A 20018-nucleotide genomic window follows, 5' to 3' on the forward strand; every position below is an offset into this window, starting at 1 on the left:
TGTTGTGCCTTATCAGTGTTATTGTACTTAGAAAAGACTGTACTTCCTTTATTTCTGTTCTCAGCGATGTCACCTAGGCTCTCATGTAATTCTAAAAACCGGAAGGGTTTTACATAGCAGTAATTGACAAAAACTTGTGATAATAGTTGATCAGAAGGTCTTTCAGCACCTTTTCCTTAACATATGTTACGTAAAATTTTGTGTTCCTAAACCAAAGCAAACTAAGATACGTTCTGTGGAATAGTACATATCATTCTATATGTGTGTAAAATAATGAATATAATTTTAATGAAATAATTTTACATTAAATCTCTTTGATACATATTTGGCCTTTATATGCTCATATCTATGTGTGTTTTACTTGTAGATTTCTGTGCCCTTAACTTGTGGTGTCATTGGGGCATCTGGGTGGCTCAGTTGGTTAAGCATCTGACTGTTGATCTCACCTCAGGTCATGATCTCATTAATTGTGAGACTGAGGCCCACATTGGGCTCTGTGCTGATAACGCAGAGCCTGCTTGGGGTGTTCTCTGTCCCTCTCTCTCTCTGCCCTTCCCTTGCTCATGGTCTTTCTGTCTCTCTCTCTCAAAATAAATAAACTTTAACTAACTAACTAAATAAATAAATAAATAGTGGTGTCATTATATTCCAGTTGATTGTATATCACTTCACTAATTTATAAAATACACATGCACACACATACACACATATTTATTTGTTGCTGTGCTACAGTCACTATGCTAGACAATAAGTGACAGAGTAGTAGGAAAAAAAAATCCTGAGCAGCAATATTAGTTTCTTATGGCTGGTATAACAAATTGTCATAAACTTAGTGGCTTAGAGTAACACAAAAATATCATACATCTCTGGAAGTCAGAAGTCCAAGATAGGTCCTGCTGGGCTAAAATCAAGTGTCAGCTGTCTGTGTTACTGCTTGGGGCTCTAGGGGAGGACCTTCTTTCTTACTATTTCCAGCTTCTAAAAGCCACCTACATTCCTTGGTTTGTGGACTCATACTTTGATTTTCAAAGCCAGCAATGCTGAGCGGTCTTTATACTTCCATTAGCTCTGTTGTTCTATCTGAAATCCTGGATAATCAATAATTTCCCTATCTTAATGTCAGCCGATGAGCAAGCTTAATTCAATCAGCTACCTTAATTCCCCTTCACCATGTCATATAATATGAACTTGGACATCACTGAGGGAACATTATTCTGTCTACCACAGTAGCCAAGACTGGTTAAGATCTCTGCCCTGGTGGACATTGTATGTTAATGAGGGGAGAGATTAACAAATATAGAAACATGTCATACGTTTTTAAGAATAGATAAATACTTGAATAGAGCAGGGTTAGTGGAAAGAGATTAATGGGGATTGAGAGTTATAAAAAGTAAACTATCTTATCTCCATTTTATAAACGATAAGCTAAGACCAAGAAGTGAGGCACTTTTCCCAGTGTTCGTGTGGCATTCACATCCCAGTCCCCAAATCTCATTGCTCTTTCCATGATTCAGCTCTTTCTCCACATTTACCCACCTATCAGATTAGGATGGAGGGGAATCTACCCGTGTTACTCCCAATTCCGCCTGCAGTACCTGACATAGTGTCTGGGATATAACAAAACCTCACTACTTACATGTTATTGGTATTGATATTCTTCTTAGGCATTCTCATCGCCTGTTTTTCATTGCTTCACTGAACCAATAAGACAATTATTCTGCAGGGAATACTCAGAAGTTTCCTTTGAAAAAAATTTCTGTGAGAGATAAAGCACTACAAAGATCCATAACCTATAATATTCCCCTCATTTATCTATGGATTTTTTAATGCTTTCTACAGGTGGGTCAGAATCATGGATGAAATATCAGCAAGCAAAGGATGTGCCCTCAAAGAAAACAAACAAGGCAAGTTACTCAAAAGTTGTGACCAAAAAGGGGAGCCTGTGTGGCTCAGTTGGTTATGCATCCAACTTCGACTTGGGTCATGATCTTGGGGTGAGTGTGAGCCCCACGTCAGGCAATCAGCACAGAGCTTGCTTGGGATCTTCTGCCTCTCCCCTGCTTTCTCTCTCTCTCCCTCAAAAATAAATAAACATTAAATTTTTTAAAAAATTTAAAAAGTTGTGACCAAATGGCCGATAGAATCATTAGGTCATTTTTAATAGCAGGGCATTTCTTTGAAGGAGACGATAGTGCTCAAGAACCGGATTGCCTAATTGAGGGAGTCATAATTTTCTTCACTTTCTTAATATTGTTTCTAAGTCATACCACTGCTTTGAAGAAACATCCACTGATTCCTTGTTACCTAAAACAATCCAAAACCCCTGTCATCACATTAAAATCCCTTCACAATCTGGATCCAATCTGTCATTCCAGTTTCATTTTCTGCCACCCTGTATTCTATTGTAGACTACCATTTTGCGTCACAAGTGTTTCCAATTTTTAGGGAGTTCCTTGCATTCCATACTTCCCTAGAGTGTATGTTTCATAAAAGCAAGGACAATGACATGTATTTTTATAGTGTTGGTGCTTACACAGATTTAGGCATATAATAGGAATCAATAAATGAACTATAACTAATAAGCTAAATAAATACATATTTATTTATAGTAAATAAATGAATTAATATAATTTTGACTGTTCAGTAATTCTGTTCTTCTTAGATCTATAATTGCATTTATGTCTAGTAAAAATACGGAGCACTTCCTTTATTTTTAGTGCTGAATTAGCTCAGGCATTTCCTAGTTTTTAGATTCCAGGCATTAGCTTGACTGGGTCTCATGGTGGATGACTCTAAGGAAACTTTGGGGTTGTATGTGCCCATCTCCTGATCAGCCATTTGCTTTGGTACATTAGGACTTTAATAGAAACTGCCTAATGTGCAGGTAAAGTCAGCAAGAAATGAAATATAGGTCATTACTCAGTGGTATCAATTGAGCAGAGCAGCAAAATGTAAATCACCGAGAAATGGGGATGGTTCGTGCCATTTTGCACTTTGGAGTATGTCTGAGGACTTCCTGTGGCTGAGAGGTCCCAGGGTCCACTTTAGAAAGCTAAGGAGCAAATCTCTTCCCTGTAAGGGTCAACCTAATACCAGCAACTCCATACTCTAAAAAAGGGAAGTGTGAAGACATTGTATTTTTTTCCCCTATTCGCTGCAGTTGTCTAGCCCTATCCTTTATGTACATACATTACAGTATGTGACCTTAAGCTTGCCACTCACGTCTCCACACCTCAGCTATTTAATTTATACAATGAAAATGACATCTATCCTCCCTACTTGGGCATGATTCTTTTAGAGCCTTAAATAAAATACACAAAAGGACTTGGGTAGCAGACCTTATCATTGCCTCACCCATAACTCTAGCATCTTTCAGTGTCTCTAGCCAATAACAAACTTCCCGTATCTGAAACTCTGAAAACACTGGCTTCTTTTTTTTTCCCCCTGAAACCATGGAAAACCTCACTATCTATGTGCTCATGTGTGTGCATACACAGAACAGGGAGAATACTGAGGAACTAACAGCTCCACGAGCAGCTCTCAACCGTTGGCTCTCTAGAATTAGTATATAAATACTCTAGTTGCCTTATACTTCAGATTGCCTAATTATGACGTCTGTGTTTTGTATCTGTTTCCAGAGTCCAAGTAGGATTTAGCTCAACTTGTATGCTACGTCAGCTGGCTTAATAGCACACCTTCCACTGGCTGCTTTCCATGCCTTTTATCATGTCTCCACCTGTGTTATTTGAACTGCTCAAGCAATACTACTGACAAATGAATCCTGGTCTCGGGATCGCTAATGAGGAGAACCCAAATGACAGCCTACCCATTGCAAAGAGCCACCTGAGTGGGGAATGATGATGTTATTATTTTGATAAATTAGAAACATAAAGCTGAAGAACTTTTAGTGTTTGGGGCTTTCCGGGGCGCAGAAGGAATGGATAAGTGAAGGGATCTGGGTGATAGCCTGAGGCAGGGTTAGAAATAGAGCAAGGCAGTGTCTGGCTGAGCCCAAGGATTAGCCTACGGGCAGACCATCAGACTTCAGTGCAGAAAAAACACTTTTGAAACCCAGTAATGGTCTCTAGGCTCATAAATATATTTCCAGCAAAGGAAGGCGTGGTAGCAAATTGCACCTCAGACACATTCCAATATGTGGGAACATCCAGAGCATAGAACTTTAGCCCTAAAAGGGATCTTACCAGCTCATACCAATTCACCTTTATAACCTGTTTTTCTGACACTTCCAACAGATTGATTTATAAAATGTCCCCGGAAAAAAATAAATAAATAATGATAGTACTAGATTATTACCCATACATTAAAATAAGAAGCCACGAGTTCATACTGATTAAAAAATTGAAAGAATGAATAAATGGTAGGTAATGTATGGTTCTGCTGAAAGCAGAATTCCGACTAATAAATTTAGAATATACAAAATACAATAGTCGCTTCAGTAAGGAATCATTTATGGATGCTAGGCAAAAGCGTGATGAGAAATAAAATATTTACATAATTCCAAAGCATCTCCCCACATGATACTAAATACAAAAAGAAAAATAATAATTTACCGTGTAGAAATCTGGCAGATATCACCTTAGCTTCACCAGTAATAAGACCTATGGGCATCATGAGTGTGAGATAAGCATGATGTCACAAGAAGGCACAGCAGAATTTTTGAGGCATTCTTAGCACAAATACATAGTCCTGAGAAAACATCAGACTAAAGCAAGAAGTACTTTACAAATTAACACTCCAGTACTCTGGAGAAATATCAAGGTTATGAAAGACAAAGGTCAATGAAAGAACCTTCCCAGATTAAAGGAAAATAGGAATCCATGACAACAAAATGAATCCTCATCTTACATTAGATCCTGGGTCAGTACAAGAACATTGGTGGGTCAGTTGGCAAAACCAGTCTGTAGATCTAAATATTAATATTATTATCAAGATTAATTTCCTGACTTTAATTATTAATTCTAGTTATATTTTGAAGAATCTAGGTAAAGGGTATAAGGGATTCTTTGTACTAGTTTTACAATTTTTTTTAAATGTGTGTTTATTTTGAGAGAGAGAGAGCATGTGTGTATGCACGTGCAAGCTGGGGGAGGGGCAGAGAGAGAGAGAGAGAGAGAAGAGAGTGAATCCCAACCAGGCTCTGTCAGCACAGAGCCGGATTCAGGGCTTGAACTCACGAACTGTGAGATCATGACCTGAGCTGAAATCAGGAGTTGAATGCTTAACTGACTGAGCCACCCAGGTGCCCTCAATTCTCTTAAAGTCTAAAATTATTTCAAAATTACAAAAAAAAAACCCCAAAACTTCTAAAATACCACAGGCATATTCACTCAAGGTAATTCATACATTCATTAATCAGAAACATGTCAGCTCCAAATCTCAAAACTAAGGACCAAAGTTTAGAAATCATATATTATATAAATTAAACTTTGATATTAAATCAGAAACTGTTTCATAAAAATATTGTTGTCATTTGCTTTTTAAAAAATGCTTGTTTTATAGGAACACATTGGTGATGAGGACTCACAAAACCAATGTTTCTGTCTCTACCACTTGGGTATATATCATTGGATGTGTCTGTGTCCATTTCTTTCTCTGAAAAAAATAGAGATAATAATCATCTGCCCTCAGAGATCTTGCAAGCAATCATAACAAAGAAAATCAAAGCAATTATAATGAAAACACTCTAAAGCAGCCCTTGCTATCCTCTGTATACTCAGGTTCAATATTCCATTCTGAATTGAATATGTAAAAAAAAAAAGTATTTTCCTCTAAAACTGAATTATTTTGAAATATGATTACATTTTTCAACAGGTTTCTTTTTATTGAAATTGGATTTTTTTAAACCCCAAACCTTTTCAGTTCTCAAGAGGCTGCCTTTTAATTATATCATCCCCTGATCTGGAGTCTTTCTTATTATTTGTTTAAATGTTATTGTTTGGACTTGAATTGATCGCTTCTGTTCAATTTCAGGGTGAGCATTTGCTGCAACACAGGGTGAATTTTTACTTCTATTGCCTTGAGGACATTCATTGGAAACATCATGTTGCACTTGATGGAGACTCTCCTGATGAAAAGGTTCACAAAAAAGAACAAATTAATTTTTGGTAACAATCAGTGGTACCATCCAATGCATTTTCCCATTTCCTTTACTTTTCATTCTCTTTCTTATTGTGCTCTAGCTTCCTGATTCTCTTCATGGAGAAAATACACTGTAATTTATTTCAAAAGAACTCCTATGGCTGCCTCCTGGTCTTAATTAAAACAGGGACCATAGTTTATCTGGACTCCTAATCTAGCTATGAATGCTCAACAAAGAGTCTCAGAACCAGAGCTCAAACCACAGAAAAAAAATCAATCAAGAGGACTCTATCTGTCCTGTTGCTAAAGAGAAATGGGACCCTCTGACTCTGAGGAGACAATCCGCTATTCCAGTCAACTGCCTTTTCCTTTTTCTTTTTCTTCTCCAATTTTCTTTTCTTGGCTTTTAAATTATATATTTACATGTAATATATAATTTTAATTTTATATACACACACACTAATTTGAGATTTGTTTTCTTTGTTGTGTTGTGTCATTACGACACAAAAGGTGTATTATAAATCCACTTGGAATGGCTAAATTATTTGTGAGTTTATTGTACAACAACTTTTCACTGCTCTTAGTCTTATTTAGCACCTAGGGGACTTCCTTTAGAGTGCATGGAGATTGTAGAAATAAAATGCAGTGTTGTTATGACATTGTTCAGCATTGAATACATCAAGAACAGCCAAGCTGACCTGAAATGGCCAATTTGCCCGGCTCAGTTTGTCAGAGTGTTTTTGCAGGTTGCAAATTATCCGTTCAACTCAGAAAGAGTGTTTTCTCTCACAAATACGTGTTTGGTATCCCTGTGCATTATTAACTATATGCCAAGTATTATTCTCCCTAAATTTTAGCTGCAAGACAATCAAATGACCTATGTTTTTGAAGAGTTTTCGATAAAAGGAAGCGACTATGAATTAAGAATATAAAGTCTAGCCTCTTTTTTTAATGAGTATAATTTATTGTCAGATTGGATTACATACAACATCCAGTGCTCATCCCAACAAGGGCCCTCCTCAATGCCCATTACCCATTTTCCCTCTCCCCCAGGCCCCATCCAGCCTCAGTTTGTCCTCTGTATTTCATAGTCTCTTGTGGTTTTCCTCCCTCCATCTCTGTTTGTATCTATTTTTCCCCTTCCCTTCCCGCATGGTGTTCTGTTCAGTTTCTCAGGATCCACATATGAGTGGAAACATAGAATGTCCTTCTCTGACTGACTTCTTTCATTCAGCAAAATACCTTCAGTTCTCTACATGTTGCTTAAAATGGCAGGATTTCATTCTTCCTCTCTGCCAAATAGTATTCCATTGAATATATAAACCACATCTTTATCCATTCATCAGTTGATGGACATTTAGACTCTTTCCATAATTTGGCTATTGTTGAAAGCACTGCTATAAACATTGGGGCACATGTGCCCCTGTGCATCAGCACTCCTGTATCCCTTGGGTAAATTCCTAGTATTGCTATTGCTGGGTCACAGGGTAGGTCTATTTTTAATTTTTTGAGGAACCTCCACACTGTTTTCCAGAATGGCTGCAACAGTCTGCATTCCCACCAGCAGTGCAAGAGGGTTTCCATTTCTCCACATCCTTGCCAGCATCTGTAGTTTCCTAATTTGTTCCTTTTAGCCTCTCTGACTGGTGTGATAGCCTCTTACTATAACAAAGGGAGCATGTTATCATCTCCAGTGCACCCAAGCAGCTCTTAAATTATAATCCTCAAGAGAAACGATCACTATTCCACATACACTACCCAGTGTCTACATAAAAGAATGTCTATGACTAAATGACACAGTAGAAATAGCGCTGGTTGCCTGGAAATTCAGCTTATAATTAAAGACTTGTCTTTATTTTGTTTTCCCTGAAGAGCTAAAACCATCTTCAAAATACAGTAAGGGCCACTCTAAAATGCATATTGTGGGGCGCCTGGGTGGCGCAGTCGGTTAAGCGTCCAACTTCAGCCAGGTCACGATCTTGCGGTCCGTGAGTTCCAGCCCCGCATCAGGCTCTGGGCTGATGGCTCGGAGCCTGTTTCTGATTCTGTGTCTCCCTCTCTCTCTGCCCCTCCCCCGTTCATGCTCTGTCTCTCTCTGTCCCAAAAATAAATAAATAAATAAATAAAAAGTTGAAAAAAAATTAAAAAAAAAATAAAATTAAATAAAATGCATATTGCTGGAGAACGTTTATGTATCTGAATGAACACTGTCGTGAAAACACCCCAGGTGAGGTAGGAGAAATGGTGAAGAAGAATCACAAGAAAAGGAGGAGATGAACATGGAGATTCTAAAAATATGTCCAAGTAAAGCTATCAGTGGCTTCTCAAGTTTCCCTCAGGCCAAAGTTCCTTCATTTCTCAAATGGAGAAATGGAATAGTTTCTCTTTGACTTATAAATATTCTGAGGATGCAGGTTATCTGTGTAATGGCTCCCATTAAGATCCTTTCAATATTTCTTTCTGCTTGATTTTCATGTAAGTGTGCCAACAGTACTACAGAAAGCTTCACAAAATTAAAATATTGTTACAGCTAGATGTTACAGGTATTACATTATAATTCATGATAAAAGGTTATTCATTAGTTCAAGTTTCTGTTAGCATAATCTTTCTGCCTTCATGACTAAGAAGTAACAATGTTTTTTGCTTTTCTAATAGTGAGTTAATTGTTCGTTTTCCTAATAGTAGCCCTTAAAAAAATGTAAAGAGTAGAGTGACAATATTGCTGCCTCCCTAGTTAAATAGAATAAGGACAGGGGCGCCTGGGTGGCTCAGTCGGTTGAGCGTCCGACTTTGGCTCAGGTCATGATCTCGCCATTTGTGGGTTTGAGCCCCCCATCAGGCTCTGTGCTGACAGCTCGGAGGCTGGAGCCTGCTTTGAATTCTGTGTCTCCCTCTCTCTCTGCACCTGCCCCCCTCACACTCTGTCTCTGTCTCCTTCCAAAATAAATAAATGTTAAAAAAATTTTTAGTAGAAAAAGGACAGAATGGTGTGCTTAGTAGAATAAGGACAGAAATTTTAGTAGAATAAGGACAGAATGGCTACAAAGTTAGGGAAACTGGCTTCCAGATCCATCTTCTGTGTGCATATATGTTATTAATAAAGCAATTTCTTCTTACTGAACTTGTTTCTTAGCTGTAAGGTGGCGAAAATAATAATTAAACCTATCTCTAAGGATGTTGTGAAACTCAAATAGGAGAGTATATGTGATCATACGTGTATACATTATTTAAGTGCAGGTTTTATCACCATAATCATCTTCAAATTTTTAAGACTTTGCCTATGAGGATACATGACCAGTACCCACCCATCCACTCCAAAAATACCAAAGGCTCTGAGGTTTTCTATTATTCTTCAGATATTTGCTTGCAATCCATGATACCAGTATAGATCTTTAAATATCCACGTATTATATTAACATTAAAAGCCATTAAAAAGAAGGAAAATACTATAACGTAGAGATGTCATTGGATATTGAAAGTTTAGGAAACCAAAGGTAACACTTTAATGGAACCTGATGATTTCTGTCTCCTCCTTCTCCTCAGGCATCTTTATGGTAAAATAATCTGGCATATAAGTAAATCCCACCGGCTCACAACTTTGTAAGGTGCTGAAGAGGATGAAGCTCCTTATCCCTGGAAGACCAGTGTGTTTTTTTACGGAATGTCTAAAGGTGTGGACCTGGGGAAAATTTAAAAGGGCTGTGGGAGAAGATGGGACTGAGTGGGCCCTGGGGTCTAGAGAGAGAAAGTTATATAGGACACTCGTTTCAACAGCTAAGTCTGGAAGAGCTTCTGCATAATCTAAGGGAGCAAGTAATTTAGATTGAACTTCCACATAATCTCCACACTGTACTTTTCTGAGATTTCCCTAACCATCCAATGGAGGTTCTTCTGTAACTGGTCTGAGAAGGACAGAGGTCCAGGGAGGCCTGGAGAAGAGACAGACCTTACCTGTCTCTAATTTTCTCCAGAAAAGCAGTAACCACAAATGTGTCCACCCACACTCCTTGTGAGTTTCAGTAGACAGAAGCACCACCAACCACGTGTGATCTGCCCCCCTCATATTTTAAACTTGATCTTGAACCGTTCTCCTCTTGACCTACTGCGTTCTAGACATACCAATCTCCTGTTCCTTCTTGAAAAAACGAGATCCTTCCCATCTCGGAACTTCTATGTTTTCTGTTTTCTCAGTCCCAAACACTCTCTTTCACTATTCTTTACATAGTCTGTTTCTCCTCATTCATGAATTCTAAACAGATACATAGGCAGACTAGAGTGAGATCAGTAGTAGCCCCATGATTAACACCACGTGGTATAAAATAAAGTTGGCATTAACACTGACAAGAAAGGATGGACCTGTAAATAAGTGGTAGTAGGATATTTAGCCATAGAATTTGGAGAAAAATATTAGTTTCTAAAAATAAGTTCAGATGAATTAATACCAATATCCGAAATACACGCATTAGAGAACGGAAAAATATATTTTTAAACTTAGAATCTTCTGAAACCAATACAAATCCTAAAATCCTTAATTACTCCATAAAAATTAAAACCCTTTTACAAAAAAAGCATATAAGTTAAAATGTCAGTGGCAGACCTGGAGAAAATATTTGTAATATAGAATTCAACAACCTTTCTTAATGTTCCCCTCAGCTTCTTCCTGATTCTAGGCCCTGACCTACTTGTTTTAGAGCATTTTCTTTAGAAAGCTTGTAAGTGCTTTCTGTGCCCCTTTGAGATATATGTAAATCTTTTTTTTCCAGTATTTTTTTATGGTGGTAAAATACACATAACATCAAATTTGCCATCTTTACTCTTTTAAGTGTACGATGAAGTGCTATTAAATATATTCATGATGTTGTGCAACCATCATCACCATCATATCCAACCCTTTTAATCTTGTGAAGATGAAACTCTGCACCCCAGACACTGACAACCACCATTCTACTTTCTTCTCTAGGATTTTGACTACGCTGAGTACCTCACATAAGTGGGAACGTCCAGAATTTGTCTTTTTGTGACTCACTTGTACTTAGCATAATGTCATCAGGTTTTATCCATGTTACAACATATGTCAGAGTGTCCTTACTTTTTAAAGCTGAATAAAATTCCATTGTATGTATGTACACATTTTGCTTATCCTTTCAACTCTTGATGGACACTTGGGCTGCTTCCACACTTTCGCCATTGTGAATAATGCTGCTGTGAACATGAGTGTGCAAATATCTCTTTGAGAACCTGATTTCACTTCTTTTGGGTATATACCCAGAAGTGGAATTTTGAACCAGATGTAATTCTGTTTTTAACTTTTTGAGGCACCACCATAGTGCCTCTCCCTGAGAATACATGGTCACTTTCTAACTTTCCCCATAAATGCAACGGGTTTTGAATGTTCTAGTCTTTAATGGCTGGCTCCCCAAATGGGGGACAGGTAAAGATGATGAGGAAGAAGGGCACTGACCCTTTAAATCTCCCAGAAGTTCAGTTGGGGTGGGGCGGGGGTGGGGGAGCGGGTCATAATGATGGCTGAAATGCAACAATGGCCGCAGCTTTTTTTTGTCTGTACCTTTGTAACTGGAAGCCGCAGCCCACAATTAAAGGATAGATCCAACTATTTGGAGAATAGAGTGCATTTTGTACATTCTGGTTCCCACAAGCTGTGTGTATAGAGTGGGTGCATAGCTGTGCGCCATGAGTAGGGCTAGGGCTAGGTAGCTGCTGCAGTGATAAGAGATGGGATTAAGCAAAATAAACCTTGATTTACCAATTATATCTTCCCGTAGAAGTGTCAAGCAATCAGTAGGCTCTAAATTTCCGAAGCAGTTACACAGATAGATTGTGCCAGTGCAGTTATTGTCTAGCTGGTGACATAGATGCCTGGTGCTTCCTACTCTGCCATCTTCCTATAATCTTCTCTGTAAAAATTTTAAAACATCTCTTGACAGCTTTATGACCCAAGAAAACCTTTCTCAAGGACCCAGGAGCTACTTCTTGGAAATCTTCAAGCGAGACAGAACCCCACGTGTATCTCCAGTTTCTTTGGGAAGGTATGAGTCTCCCTCCTGTCAGAGCTCTATGAGAAAGTTTACTTTCTCCTGGGTAAAGCTAGTTTGTAAACACAGATGACCTGCGTTCTCTGTCTCACCCCCATACTTAGAACTTCCCTGCCCTTCAATTCCACAGAGTTGAGTTCATTCGGAGTTCTGGCCTTTACCCTATTGAAATGGCCTTGAATAAAGTCTTCCTTGTGTGTTTATTTTTGTCTGGTGCAATTTTTGCTTTGACACCAGAAAATGTAAAGAGCTAGCACAGGTCAGGGGAAAAAGAAAAAAAGATAGCCAAGTTTTCAGTGGTGAAATAAATAATATATTCACATAAGAAAAATCTAAAATGGTCAATAAACATATGAAATAATTCTTTAACCAATTTTTATATATAAAAAACAAATATAACAATAATAAAATGTCAAATTTTAGCCAGTATCCAGGCTTGGCAAGGGCATAAACAGAGGGAAATTCTCATAAATTACTTGTAGGAGTAGATTCTTAGTGTATATGTGTGTGTTTTAGCATCCAACAGCATGATAAATGGTTCTCCACCCCTTCACTTTCAATCTTCAGGTATCCTCAGGTCTAAAATGAGTCTCTTGTAGATAGCATGTAGATAGATCTTGTTTTTTGTTTTTGTTTTTAATCTATTCTGATACCCTGTCTTTTGATTGGGCCATTTAGTTCATTTACATTCAGAGTGATTATTGAAAGATACAAACTTAGTTTCACTGTGTTATCTGTAGGTTTTGTGTTTGTGGCAATGTCTCTGGTCCTTTGTAGTCTTTGCTGCTTTCCACTCACAGAGCAGAAGGAAGCAGAGGATCTCCTGCAGGGCTGGTTTAGTGGTCATGAACTCCTTTAGCTTCAGTTTGTCTGGGAAAGACTTTATCTCTCCTTCTATTCTGAATGACACCCTTGTGGGGTAAAGGACTCTTGGCTGCATATTTTTCCTATTCAGCACATTGAATATTTCCTGCCAGTCTCTTCTGGCCTGTAAAGTTTCAGTGGACAGGTCTGCTACTACCCTTATGTGTCCACCCTTGTAAGTCAAGACCTGTTTGTCCCTAGCTGCTCTCAGAATTCTCTCTTGATCTTTGTATTTTGCCAGTTTCACTATGATATGTCATGGTGTTTACCTGTTTTTGTTGATTTTGAAAGGAGTTCTGTATGCCTCTTGGACTTGGATGTCTCTTTCCTTCCCCAGATTAGGAAAGCTCTCAGCTATAATTTGTTCAAATAAACCTTCTGGCTCATTCTCTCTTCTTTTTCTGGAATGCCTATGATATGAATATTATTTCATTTCATTGAATCACTTAGGTCTCTAATTCTCCCCTCGAGATCTAGTAATTTCCTTTCCCTCTTTTTTTCTTTTTCAGCTTCATCATTTTCCATAATTTTATCTTCTATTTCACCTATTCTCTCCTCTGCTTCTTCCATCCTTGCTGTCGCTGCACCTAGTTTATTTTACACCTATTTACAACATTTCTTAATTCATCATGACTATTTCTTAGGTGTTTGATCTCCACAGCAATAGAGTCTCTGCTGTCTTCTATACTTTTTTCAAATCCAGCTATTAGTCTTAAGATTGTTATTCTAAATTGTTCAGATATATTGTTTATATCTGTTTTGAGCAATTCTCTGGCTGTCATTTCTTCCTGGAATTTCTTTTGAAGAGAATTCTTCCATTTTGTCATTTTGGCCTGGTTTGTGTCTTTTATGTGTTTTAATAGCTTGCTATGTATCCTGCACCTGTGAGAACTACTATATTAAAAAGGGGTCATACACTGTCCAGGACCTGGCACTTCAGGAAGTGTTTTTGGAGTGTGTTGCATGCACTCTGTTTTTGCGTATTTGGCTGCTCTCTCCCACTGGTCAGTCCTCTGCAAAGCTCCTCCTTACTCGTAGTGGTGGATTGTTTGTACCTTCCACCAGGTGTGATTTGATTTGTTCATTGAAATAACCACAGAAAAAAAGAAAGGGGGGAGGGAACATTATCCCATACAAAGAGAAAGATGAAAGGGGTGAAAAAAAAAGACCAGACAGAGAATCAAAGAAACTATAAGGCTTTAAGCCAGAGAGAGAGAGAGAGAGAGAGAGAGAGAGAAATAAAGAAGAAAGATACAGAAAAGGTGTTAAAAGAATAAAAATCCCTGATTAAACAAACAACCAGAACAGAGAAAGAAAAAAAATATATATGACATATATATATATAAATTTATATATAGATAAATAGATATAGCCTTATATGTAGATATCTATATAAACTTATATATTGATATATAGATATAGATATAGATATATTTTTATATATATGTATATATATATACAGTGTGTGTATATAGATATAGATATATAGATACAGATATAGAAATACAATAAGAATTGATCAAAAATCAAATCAGAAACTATGAGCCTGATTCCAAAGGTTGTGGGGGAAGAGGAGGGTAGAAAGAAACAGAAGGGAAAAGAGAACAGAAGGGAAGAAAATAAAAAGCAAAACCAAATAATATAAACATACAAAACCTCAGACAGTTGTCTGTTGGTGCCTGGGACCAGTGGCTGTGCTGGTCTGGAGGAGGCGAGGCCATCTGGCTTGCTCAGTGTAAATTACCAGGAACAGATGGGCAGGGTTTGGTGTAAGTGGGTCCCACCTCCACTTGGGGCCGCTGTTCTGTTCTCTGAAACCCCACCGTGTTGGTGTTGGGGAGAAAAATGGTGACACTCCAATTTCTCTTACCCAGACTTGGTGTTTCAAACCAGCTGTTCAGGCAGTCCTCACAGAGTAGTGCAGGTGGTCAGCTTGCCCTGCTCCACTGTCTCCCTCACCACCTAGGCCTTTGGCTGGGATGCAAAATGCACCATATAAAGGATCCCACACCACACAAACCCAGTTCTGGGGTAGCACCACTCCACCCAGTTGCCAAGGGGCCTTTGGCTGGCACCTGCAGGGTCTTTTGTCCTTGGGGGCAATATACCCTCTTCACACAGTACTCAAGGGAGGGGGTCTATTCTCTCCCTATGCACCTCCAAGATAACTACCCAGCCCTGGAGCTGGTGCACATACTTGGCCAACTTTGGTCTGGACAAAGTCTCACAACCCTGAAAACAATTCTTAGCTATTGAGGCTGTTTGCAAAGTAGCAACTGGCTCCCTCTGTATTTCTCATCCCCAGTCTGTGGTCCGAAGAGGTTTTTCTCTTGTCCAAATACATCTGAAGTTATCCTCATGTCTAAAATGAGTCTCTTGTACATAGCAAATAGATGGAAAACCCAATAGACTCCACCAAAAGTCTGCTAGAACTGATACATAAATTCAGCAAAGTCACAGGATACAAAATTAGTGTACAGAAATCAGTTGCATTCTTATACACTGATAATGAAGCAACAGAAAGACAAATAAACAAACTGATCCCATTCATAATTGCACCAAGAATCGTAAAATACCTAGGAATAAACCTAACCAAAGATGTACAAGATCTGTATGCTGAAAACTATAGAAAGCTTATGAAGGAAATTGAAGAAGATACAAAGAATTGGAAAAACATTCCGTGCCCATGGATTGGAAGAATAAATATTGTTGAAATGTCAATACTACCCAAAGCAATCTACACATTCCATGCCATCCCAATCAAAATTGCACCAGCATTATTCTCAAAGCTAGAACAAGCAATCCTAAAATTTGTATGGAACCACAAAAGGCCCCGAATGGCCAAAGTAACTTTGAAGAAGAAGACCAAAGCAGGAGGCATCACAGTCCCAGACTTTAGCGTCTACTACAAAGCTGTAATTATCAAGACAGCATGGTTTTGGCACAAAAACAGACACATAGACCAATGGAATAGAATAGAGACTCCAGAATTGGACCCACAAATGTATGGCCAACTAATCTTTGACAAAGCAGGAAAGAATATCCAATGGAAAAAAGACAGTCTCTTTAACAAATGGTGCTGGGAGAACTGGACAGCAATATGCAGGAGAATGAAACTAGACCACTTTCTTACACCATTCACAAAGATAAACTCAAAATGGATAAAGGACCTGAATGTGAGACAGGAAACCCCCAAAACCCTAGAGGAGAGAGTAGGAAAAAAACCCTCTGACCTCAGCGGCAGCAATTTCTTGCTGGACACATCTCCAAAGGCAAGGGAATTAAAAGCAAAAAATGAACTATTGGGACCTCATGAAGATAAAAAGCTTCTGCACTACAAAGGAAACAATCAACAAAACTAAAAGGCAACCGATGGAATGGGAAAAGATATTTGCAAATGGCATATCGGACAAAGGGCTGGTATAAAATCTGTAAATCTATAAAGAGCTCACCAAACTCCACACCCGAAAAACAAATAATCCAGTGAAGAAATGGGCAGAAGACATGAATAGACACTTCTCTAAAGAAGACATCCAGATGGCCAACAGGCACATGAGAAGATGCTCAACGTCACTCCTCATCAGGGAAATACAAATCAAAACGACACTCAGATATCACCTCACGCCAGTCAGAGTGGCCAAAATGAACAAATCAGGAGACTATAGATGCTGGAGAGGATGTGGAGAAACGGGAACCCTCTTGCACTGTTGGTGGGAATGCAAACTGGTGCAGCCCCTCTGGAAAACAGTGTGGAGGTTCCTCAAAAAATTAAAAATATATCTACCTTATGACCCAGCAATAGCACTGCTAGGAATTTACCCAAGGGATACAGGAGTACTGATTCATAGGGGCACTTGTACCCCAATGTTTATAGCAGCACTTTCAACAATAGCCAAATTATGGAAAGAGCCTGAATGTCCATCAACTGACGAATGGATAAAGAAGATGTGGATTATATATATAATGGAATACTACTTGGCAATGAGAAAGAATGAAATCTGGCCATTTGTAGCAACATGGATGGAACTGGAGAGTGTTATGCTAGGTGAAATAAGTCAGACAGAGAAAGACAGATACCATATGTTTTCACTTATATGTAGGTCCTGAGAAACTCAACAGAAGACCAGAGGGGAGGATAAGCGGGGGGGGGGGAAAGTTACAGAGAGGGAAGCAGGCAAACCATAAGAGACCTTTAAATCCTGAGAATAAACTGAGGGTTGATGGGGGGTGGGAGGGAGGGGAGGGTGGGTGATGGGTATTGAGGAGGGCACCTGTTGGGATGAGCACTGGGTGTTGTATGGAAACTAATTTGACTATAAATTACATTAAAAAAAAAACAACAAATACAGTACCACACTTCCACAGCTTCTCTTTTTCCTCCTTTTGTCTCTGTACCACAGGGGTTCCTCCCCGTTGCCACCCCTCCCCATGTCTATACCGCCCATTTTCTCTCCCAATTCGCATATATGCACCCAGCTGTCCCACCAAGCTGTCTCTTTCCACCTGCGGAGATTTTTCTGGCACTCTGCAGCCTGTATTCTTGGTATTCCAAGTGTTCTGACCTCAATATAGCTGTGTTTGAGGGACAAGGGAAATTCTAGTCCCCCTAATTCTCTTCTGTCTTTACTTCTTTTGTTATATGTGTGTTTTTAAAGACTGGTTAGTATCCATTGAAATTTAAAATGGGCATGGCTTTTTGTCCCAGGAAATAGAATTTCTAGTTATTTATCATAAAGCATTTCTTGCTAATTAACTATTTAAAAGAATAATAAAAATAATTAAATTTTTAATGAGAAGTTACTTAGATTTTAATGATGAAAATTAAGTTTCAGAAGGAAAGTCTTTCCTAAATGGAGAAATGCCTAAACAGAAATGCAGTACACAAAATGTTAAACGTGGTAGATTTAAGGAATTAATTTTTATTATATTCTTTGTATATATTTTTATTTTTTCCTTAATTTCTCCTACAGTCAAAAACATTAATAAATCAAGCAAAAGTATACCATTAAAAATTGCTGATAGTATTGTCTTATATCAAAATGTAAACCCTCACTTTGGTACAGACCGTTTACCATTACTCTACAGTAACCTCCCAGAAATGAATGGTTTCTCTGAGTGATTTAACATCTTAAATGTGACACTTGAAACACAAGATGTCCCATCCACTTTCTTTACCTCACGTCTGGGGCAACAAAGAGACAAAGAGGAAGAACGTACCTTCAAAATAGTGTTCAACCTTATTTTTGCATCAGGATCATTGCTTAAAAAGATTCCCCAATCTCACCTTTGCTTCTTCTCCTTTTGAAGGCCTGTTGTTGCTGGCTGGGAAGCTGCCCACCAGCACGTACAAGCTCAGCATTCAGAAATAAGTAGCATCTTTCTAAATATTGCAGGTACATCTGATGAAGGGTGGGTGTTTGTTTCATCTTTGACTTTAATCTGCTTCTCTCTCCTGAGGCGTAGGGATGCCTGCAGCCTGGAAAGCACAAGGCACATGGTGGACACCCTGATAAATATTAAATGATGATGATGGTAATGACAGAGCAGCACCCCGTCTTTGCAGCTGTGTAATTCCTCCCTTACATTGTGTGCCTCCTCAGACAGCTGTCACATCCTTGCTTTCAGAGGCAGAGATTCCTTGCCAAATTAAATCTTGAGAGGAACACATTGCATCCTCATGTCATTGTGGAAGTGTGAGATGTGAATGCCTATAGCCATCCACGTCACTCAGAGACACATCTATTTGATAAATACTGTCTCAAGAGCCAATTCAGATCGACTAGCTGGCCAATTCAATCAATCGTACAGATATCTGATCCAGAGAGTTTATATGATGCCCAAACCGCTGGCCAATCCCGGGGGGGGGAAAGCCCAGCCCATCTGAGACTTTTCAGGACATTTTAGTTACTAGTATTAATTTAAATAATCATGCATTTTTAGCTAAACTTTTTTAGACATGCTACTTAATGAATTTATTTAGCAAGGGCCTGAGTATATATTATTGTCAATACCAGCTTTGATTTTTAAGGAATTAAGGAATACTGCTGAGACCTACAATTTGCTTGATATCATATTAAGTACTTTTCATGTATTTTCTTGTTTAATAAGCAAAACACCCCAGAGGTAGATACCAATACTGTACTTTTGTACACTTGGAAAAACTGGGGCCAAGAAAATGTTAAGTGGTTTGCCTTGGGTCACATGTAAGTAGGAGCAGTCCAGTCCAGTTCAGTTCCCCATGATTCCGTAGTCTTCATAAGTTTTGGGGGAATACTTTTAGATGGAGAGAACACCTTCACGATAATATCCATTCGCTTATATGTTTTTAAATTGTGTACGAAGTACCTTTTGTTCAAAGTCTAATAAGAAATAAGCATAGCCAAAGAAAAATTTCAAGTTCATGTGCTTCAAGCTAGCAATTCTACCTCTTCCAACCATTTTTAAAGTGGCAATTCTATTCAAATTACAGTAAAACTACAGATAAGAAAATGCCCATGTGCAATAATAAAGGGATGGTTTAAAATTACTGAATGGGATATTCTTCAACTATTAAAATTGAGTATTATAAAGACTAATAGACTCAAAATGCTGACTATACAACAGAAAATAAGAAAAAGAACATTGCTGTATAAGCTGGCTGACAGCATAATAAAAAAAAATGAATAGGGAGTAAAACTAAAAATCTATAACGAAATGTGTATTAAGATTATGGGTGTGTTAAGATTATGGGTATATTTCCTTTTTGTTTCAGTAGTTTCTAAAAATGTGTTATGTTAATTTTGTAATGGAAAACATTTAAAAAAGAGATCCACTATCAAATCAGATTCTTTATTCTAAATGGTGGTCATTTTAAATTATGATAATGAGTGTTTCAGTTAACCATGTATATATTTTTTCTTTCTCAAATAGTTAATTCAGCAAAAAGAACAGTTCTGATGTATCAAAAGATTTTTTAAAAAAACATACTTTGCTAAATCACTGACCAGATTCGTTTGTATAACA

Source organism: Panthera tigris, chromosome C2 (genome assembly GCF_018350195.1).
Source record: "Panthera tigris isolate Pti1 chromosome C2, P.tigris_Pti1_mat1.1, whole genome shotgun sequence".
In the NCBI taxonomy this organism is placed as follows: Eukaryota; Metazoa; Chordata; class Mammalia; order Carnivora; family Felidae; genus Panthera; species Panthera tigris.